This window comes from Homalodisca vitripennis, unplaced genomic scaffold, assembly GCF_021130785.1.
Source record: "Homalodisca vitripennis isolate AUS2020 unplaced genomic scaffold, UT_GWSS_2.1 ScUCBcl_7951;HRSCAF=15848, whole genome shotgun sequence".
In the NCBI taxonomy this organism is placed as follows: Eukaryota; Metazoa; Arthropoda; class Insecta; order Hemiptera; family Cicadellidae; genus Homalodisca; species Homalodisca vitripennis.
This window is the reverse complement of record NW_025784060.1, coordinates 1,156-8,604: the sequence shown is the minus strand read 5'-3', so window position 1 is coordinate 8,604 and position 7,449 is coordinate 1,156. Positions and strand designations below refer to the sequence as shown.

The window sequence follows — 7,449 nt, the reverse complement described above, 5'->3', positions numbered from 1 at the left end:
GTATAGATTGTTTGTGGCAGGAACTCATAATGCACTATTCTGTTAAAACCTAAGAAACATTGATCACATATACCTTTTCAATATATGACACTTCACTGCAAACGATTATGACGTGTCCATATTTCATCACCTATTATAATAATAAGTGGATTATCATGCTTATATTTTACCATTTTGCAACTGGAAAAAGGGCAGATACTTGTTATCAAAAGGTTGTGTCAATTTTTTTATAACATAGTAAGTGGTCATAATACACTAAATTAATATTTAAGTTTTTCTGCATTTGTTCAAAATTCACCAGTTTCAGGACAAATTTTACTGCCACATGTTACAAATAAATCTGAAAACAACCAAAAGTATTTTTCATGAAATAAACTAATTGTAAGTTTTGGTGTAGACTGATATGAATGTTTCAATTTATTGTTTACCGTCTGGAGAAATACACTCTCATTTCAGATCTTTATTTTTACATTTAAGTTCAAAGAAGTTATAATACAAGTAAGTTTGATCAATAAAAAGAGATTTAATTGTCATAATGGCTATTTAGATTTATTCTTTCAGGTGTACATTTTGATTTGTAGTCCATATGACTCATGGATAATATGCTAGACTGAGATAATCACTCTAGAGCAACCTAAAGCCCTTGGCTGATAAGCTAGACTGAGGTACCCACTCTAGAGCAACCTAATTGCCCATGCCTAATGTACTAGCCTGAGGCTTGCTATAAAACTTATAGTACTTTTAAGTCCTAACTTCGTCTCTATGATACAGGCAATGTTCATTTCATGTTATGTAGTCTGAAACGAACTGTCCCCCTATTTGTGTCAATTGATCTGCAGAAGTATGAACATATATGATTTTTATATTAATGGAATGTATTAGGGGAACTATGTTATCTTAAAATTGAAAAGTTAGTTATTTAAGTAAATTTAATTTGGTAATGGCTAAAATATTTCAATAGAAAAAATATAAAGATATAAAAATAATTTCTGTTGACTAGGCCTGGAAATTAACCCAAGCTTCAAGACCAGTGAGTACTTCCCGGTTGTGGTCAAGACAGTGGTCATCTGTTGTGCATTTTAAAGAAACAATTTTAAAAGGAGCTGAGGACACATTGAAATCACAAAATCTTTCTCAGGTATGAAATAGACTTCAGATGCTTTTACATTGTGTCCTCTATATAAAAAAATAACAGTTTGTACATGAATAAAGATTGTTGTCTATTGTTTATTGTCTACCGTACTTGCAAGCTCAACTAAAAATGGTCTTACTGTTGAATTAAAGTTGTGTGCAATTTATGGACATCAGCCATATTTTGTGGTAACATGCCTATTCTTTATAAAAATATAAATTCCTCAAAAGATGGAATGATATTTTAAAACACAGTGAAAATTAATCTTTGAAATTCTCACACACAATAGTTACAGTGAGTTACTTCCAAGAGTTATTTCTTCAAAAGTAGAAACATTAGTAACAAATAACAGTATGATAGTAAATAAAATGAAAAAACAATAAAGGCACATACTCACTTTTAGATAAAAAAGTATAGATTCAAGAGTTTGGACTTTAATCATAAACTTACTAGCAAAGCTGCACTAACAGGAGTATCACTAAAATTTAACATATTTATTTCTGTGTATAGACATATACAGCAAATTATTTACAAACAATAAATTTCAGTTTTTATGTCAGTAAAAAACAAAACAAGATATTGATTTTGGTACTTTTCAACCAAACTGCATCTTTGTAAATTCACAATTCTGAAACCTGTGGTCTGATTAAACCTTCGAATGCTTAGAATGGCGAGCATAGAGTTTCTTTCCTAACTATATCTAGTCATTTGCGAGTCGAAATCATTTGCAGCTTTTTTTTTTTTTTTTTTTTTTTTCTTTTGTTCTCTTAGGACAAGAAGCTTATAAATTGCACTTAGTCCTGTAAGAACCTTTGCGCTGCTTCCGGAGTGATAGGATACTCAGGATGGGTAAGGTTAGAGAGTAGGGGGCCGCCTCCTATCGAGATCCATGAGAAAGAATTAGGGCACAACATCTCAAAGTCATGTCTCCTCGGAAAGAAGGGGAGGCCAGCTCTGAACCAGCCTCTCTAGTCCAAAGTAGGCAGGGGGTGGCACACCCTGTTGTGCTTAACAAGAACCTCTGAGGTAAGGGAACAAACCCCACCAACTCCAACAGCCATCCTCCGCAGTAGACTAGAACCTATCGAATTGCCCATGAACCCCAGAATCTCACATTTGTGGTTAGTGATGTGCCGCTACTGGACATTCATAAGGTTGCCCAGATTTTTTTTGAAGTGGCCACATTCGGTTTTTTGCTGATGCCCAGGTGTGGTGGTATATCAAACTGGTAGGTATTAAACCCAAGCCAGAATGGAAGTGATCTCCTGCTGGGGTTTGTTTAGTTTAGTGTTTGCAGAGGGCCCTTACTGCATAGCTCAATTGGCTAGAAAAAAGAAGTCAAAAGTTTTTTGAATGGGTTAGGTCCCTGTCCCACTCACACCGGTAGTCATGGGCCAACCTGTACACCCAGACCCCCCAAAACACCCCCACGCCAGTTAAGATGGAAATGGGGTGATTTTGGATGGAATGGGCCCACTTCTTGGCCGTTTAGGGAGGTGTGGCAGGCAGCCAAACAAAAAATAGCGGTTTTTGTCAAGTTCAGATGCTGCCTGGGTCTGTTTTTGGACTTGGAGTTTGGTTCATTGTTTAATAGTATAATAATGGCAATACTTGAGGAATTGATTATATGATTTAGCACCACGAAGAAAGGAAGGAAAGACAAAAAACAGTAAGGTTTTCACTTTAAATTATAACAAAGTAAAAAAGTCCACTCCATTATTACCATTTAAAATTGTGGCCAATCCAGATCTTTTGTGGAAGAACTTTTAAAAGTGATTTGAAACCTAGGAGGAGATGTTTGTCCTAACTTAATTCATATTTTGAAATGTGTTCGTGAACACTGAAGTAAGCGGTATAACATTTGATTTTCAATTAGAATATTTTAAACACTTTACATATAACACTCGGCTATTCCAGTTTATAATAAAACAAATTTCTAAACAGCCACTAAGTTAATGGCAGTTTTTTATAACAATTTGTCCTTTTTAAGGATATACCTATGTCTATTGTCTATTTAAAGAAGATGTTCCTTTGACTGACTCAATCAACGCCTCCCAAGCAAAAACCAATGAAAGACTAGGGAACTTGATGGTGAAATTTTGATTGGCATACATTCTATCTTGTGTCCTGGAAGCCGCACTAAGGAGAAGGGATTTATGGTCTCCTGACCTCAAGGGGCTTCACCCCCACTGAACTCGCTAAAGTTCTGCAGATAAATGTCTATAAGAAATGCATTGCAGTTAGTAAAACACATGTTATCATTTCAAGTAAAACTGTTCAAAACTTATAATAAAACTGGTTCTGTGTACAAAAAGATGGTAAACATGACAGAATCAGCACCAAACGCATTTATTTAATTTAATTACAATTTAAAATTTGTTATGGAAATGTGTAGTCCTTCTTCAAAGCAGAAAGTAAGCATTGATTACTAAACAACACTTTTTATTTTAAACCTGTTCTGCAACTACTGTTTATGAAGATGAGGAAAATCAGAAAGTTTTTAATAAAAATATACTTTTTTTAAAACCCTATAAAAATAATTAAAATATAATATAATATATTTTTTACTACAGATTTTAAAGACTTTATAAAACCTCCACCGTTGTTGTTTTTTGTACATTCCTTAAACCTGTTGACGAAGTAGCGCATGCAGCATTTGGCCGTGTTCCAGCTTATGGACGGTCCATACTGAGTCGCCTCATTGGAACACAGTGACAGACTACCTTTTTTTAGGGAAGTAAAACAAAAAAAACTTTTTAAATCGTTAAATAAAACTTAGTTATATATTATAGTTTTAAATGTTATTATAAAAATACATTTGTAGGAATTGTTAAAAAGCAAATAACCTCGTTTTTAAAACATTGCTAGTGTGTGGATTAACTGCTTCAAACAAGGAACAAGGATATATTACCGGGGCGGACTTTACATGTTAACATACACTTCATAGTTGGTTTCTTTATCTTCTTTGACCAGTTTCGAGTGGTGGTGTATATTGCATGCACACAATAGCACTGGCCTGAAGTAGTTGGCAGCGTTCCTTTTGTGTTCATTCTGTGGGGAGTGGCCTTAATAAAAATTGGCGACCTATGTCCCCTTGGAGAAGCGTAGCAGGTCTTTGTGTTCCCGCCTCCGTAAAATAGTTTTTTTTTTAAAGTTATATCACCAGGTGCCATCACGATACTCAGGACTAGCAACACTGTACACAGCGTGATACTATGTAGGAACAATTGTAAAAGTTCCAAAAATCTTCCGCCTAGACGTCACAATAAGATAAGTCAGATGAGAACGAAACTGACAGTCATTAGTCTCTGCAACGGAAAATGCTGTGCTCCCCTCAATCACGGGGCCAAGAACGGGCAAATGCTGTGCGCACTCATTAGTGTATGTTTGCTGCACTCGTCAAACAGGTTAAAAAAAAAATGCCCACCTTGGTATTTATTTAGACCTGCTATATGTGTAGTATTTACTTAATTTGTTTTAAACAAAGCAAACACCAAAACTAAGACACTCAGAAATATATTTGACTGGAAATAAATTACAATGGCCGAAAGTGTACTCTTTGTTTAAACGAATAATTTTCTTGATTGGGAGAAAGGAGGGCAAACTCAACCTAAGTGGTTGGGAAAATATAATTATGTTCAAACCAGAAGTGATTCATACAAGCACAGAGCTTAAACATAAAAGCCATTTAGCAGTTTTTCTTAATATTTTGAAGCTGTTAACCATAAACAGAATGGGCATTAATATAAACCTAAACTATGTTTGTTTTTTTACCATGTAAGAGCCATTATATCATTTATTACTCAAAAGTTAAGGACTTCTACATTAGGATTTCCCTTATACTGGCCTAAAAACAGGTAAAATTTGTTTAATGAAATTCATTGGAAGTATGCAATCAAATATAATGGAAGGTTTCTTAAATCTATGCATGCTTTGTTTCCCAGGAAATCATATTAATTTCTTGCTAAAGGAACAAAATTATTATTTAAAACAGGATAAAGTAAGACTTTTAGATATTAAGTCCTATAAAAACTGCACAAATTATTAAAATTTTAACAATTATATTTTTGAAGTATAGACATGTAATTTTATAAAAAAAAAAAAATCAAAAAAGTCAATTTTGAACTTAATGAACATATTTACAGTAAATAGGAATAATATGCGTGTGTACTATATAGCTCTTGATGTGAGCTAAAACTACAATCAAAAGCCTGAGCCGTTGTAATGGGTCCCGTCCACTTGGTAGCTGAACCACCAACTGGTTGGTACTGCTACCCGGGATCCATTCTGTGTGACATACACACTCCATATACCTCAGTGGATGTTCACTAAAACTAAACAATGTGGGGGCCTTGGAGTTGGGGTGGGTATTGGAGGACAGATTACGTGTAAATTGGTAATCCATGATTTACAAGGGATGCTTACAGGTTAGGGAAATCAAGGGAAAAGTCCAGGTAAAAAAAAACCAGGAACTGGAAAATCAGGGAAAAGTCAGGGAATCCGGTCCTCAAGTCAGGGAAAAAGTCAGGGAATTTCGACTGTTTGGGTCAGGGAAAAATATATAAAATCCCTTTACACAAATAAATCTTACTGACTGCCACGCCCAATTTGAGTCGCCGAGGTCCGAAGCCTGCAGACAACGGGCTTTTTTTTCCACTCCATTAATCTGCCAAAAACCTGGGGATTGCGTCGAAAAAAGTCAGGAAAAAATGAAAAATTTGGTCTGGAAATCGGGGAATAGTCAGGGAATTTCATTATTGGACTCCTGTAGCAACCCTGATTTATTCCTATTAAATTTCTAAAAATGCCTTTATTGCAAAGTAATATTTTCAAGTGTTTTCTTATTGTTACTTGGCATAAGAAATGCTATTATCATATTAAGGTTAATTGTAAGACGGGTTTTATGGTCCTAAATTTGTTCTTTTGTATATTATGTCACAAATAAAGTAATTTATCATCGTTAGATTTTCTACCCTTTGATGTCTTCATTACAATATATTCATTTGAGCTTGCTTAACCCAATATTGGCAGTGGAGTGATATAAACATGAGACAGAGACATAGGAGGAACTGATATTTTTATGTGATGTTTGTGCAGGTGACCAGCTGTTCACTAGTCAGTCTGGCACTGCTGGAAGGCTTGTCTGTTGGACATCTGAGGAGTGATATAAACATGAGACAGAGACATAGGAGAGAACTGATATTTTATGTGATGTTTTTTCAGGTGACCAGCAGTTCTCTAGTCAGTCTGGCACTGCTGGAAAGTCTCACTGCTGAACAACTGCTGCAGCGTTATATCTCTTTACGATCTGATGCTCTGCGTGCTGTTCTGTCTAGTCATCAAACTCTGGACAGTGATGCCATCAAACAGCGACTCTGTCATAGTTACACTCTTCTCATTCATTCTATTACTGCCATATCAGACTGCTTTGTAGGTAAAGTACTTACCTTCCTTTCTTGTGTGATATTTTGGATCCATATGTTAAAAGAAAAAGCTATATGACAGCTTAAATAAAATATATTTTTAGATACATGTGTTTTTATTCATCAGTTCTTTATCAAACAGCTTCGTAACCCTTTGAGTGCCACAGCGTCGCTAATTTTGACGGTACGAAAAGTGGCATAAAGTGCCAGCGTCGCCAATTTTGACGTTTTGTATTTCGATAATATTTTATATAGTACAAGATTATTTTGGCCAAATAATCAGACGGCTGTATTCAATAGGTTCCAAAACTATCAATAAATACGAGTTTTAATGTCGTTTCTCTACTATTTTATCTGTGAAACTTATGTTGTTTGGGTACTTATCAAGAAGCCACTATTTTTGGACGAATTTTCCCTATTCGGCGACAAAATAAATTGCAGTATTAAAAACAAATGACTTTATTTAACCTATTTTGGAATTTACAAGTTATTACGACTATCAATTAAATAAAAAACTATAGGAACAACGTTTCATTATTCGAAAATGTCAGGTCATTCGTGTGTCTATTTGGAGACGATTTGGAGATAGGAATTATGACTTATCGAGTATTATTTGATTCGTTATGGAAGAAGGAACGTATAATGAAGTTTATTTTGATCTCTGATAAGGAAAACTCGACGAAAAATAGTGAGTGGGCTGTGATAATACCGAAGTACCTGTTCGATGATTCTGTCTTCCAGTCACGCGACGTAGCGGATGAGTACCGTGTTGCGTAACGGCCTTTCTTGTTTATGTGCCAATAACCAAGCATTTGATTAAATTATCAAAGTAAAATAGTAACTGTGATTATCAGTATTTTACTGTAGGGCTTTTCTAGCGTTACAAAAGTAATG

General features: G+C 34.9%; 1 long non-coding RNA gene across 1 annotated transcript; it reads left to right on the top strand.

The window, feature by feature from the left end:
- Nucleotides 1-1,050: 1,050 nt before the first annotated feature.
- Nucleotides 1,051-6,660, top strand: LOC124374332. The gene is made up of 2 exons (XR_006923546.1): nucleotides 1,051-1,138; nucleotides 6,356-6,660. It is a non-coding gene; the product is annotated as an uncharacterized LOC124374332 (long non-coding RNA).
- The last annotated feature ends 789 nt before the right edge of the window (nucleotides 6,661-7,449 follow it).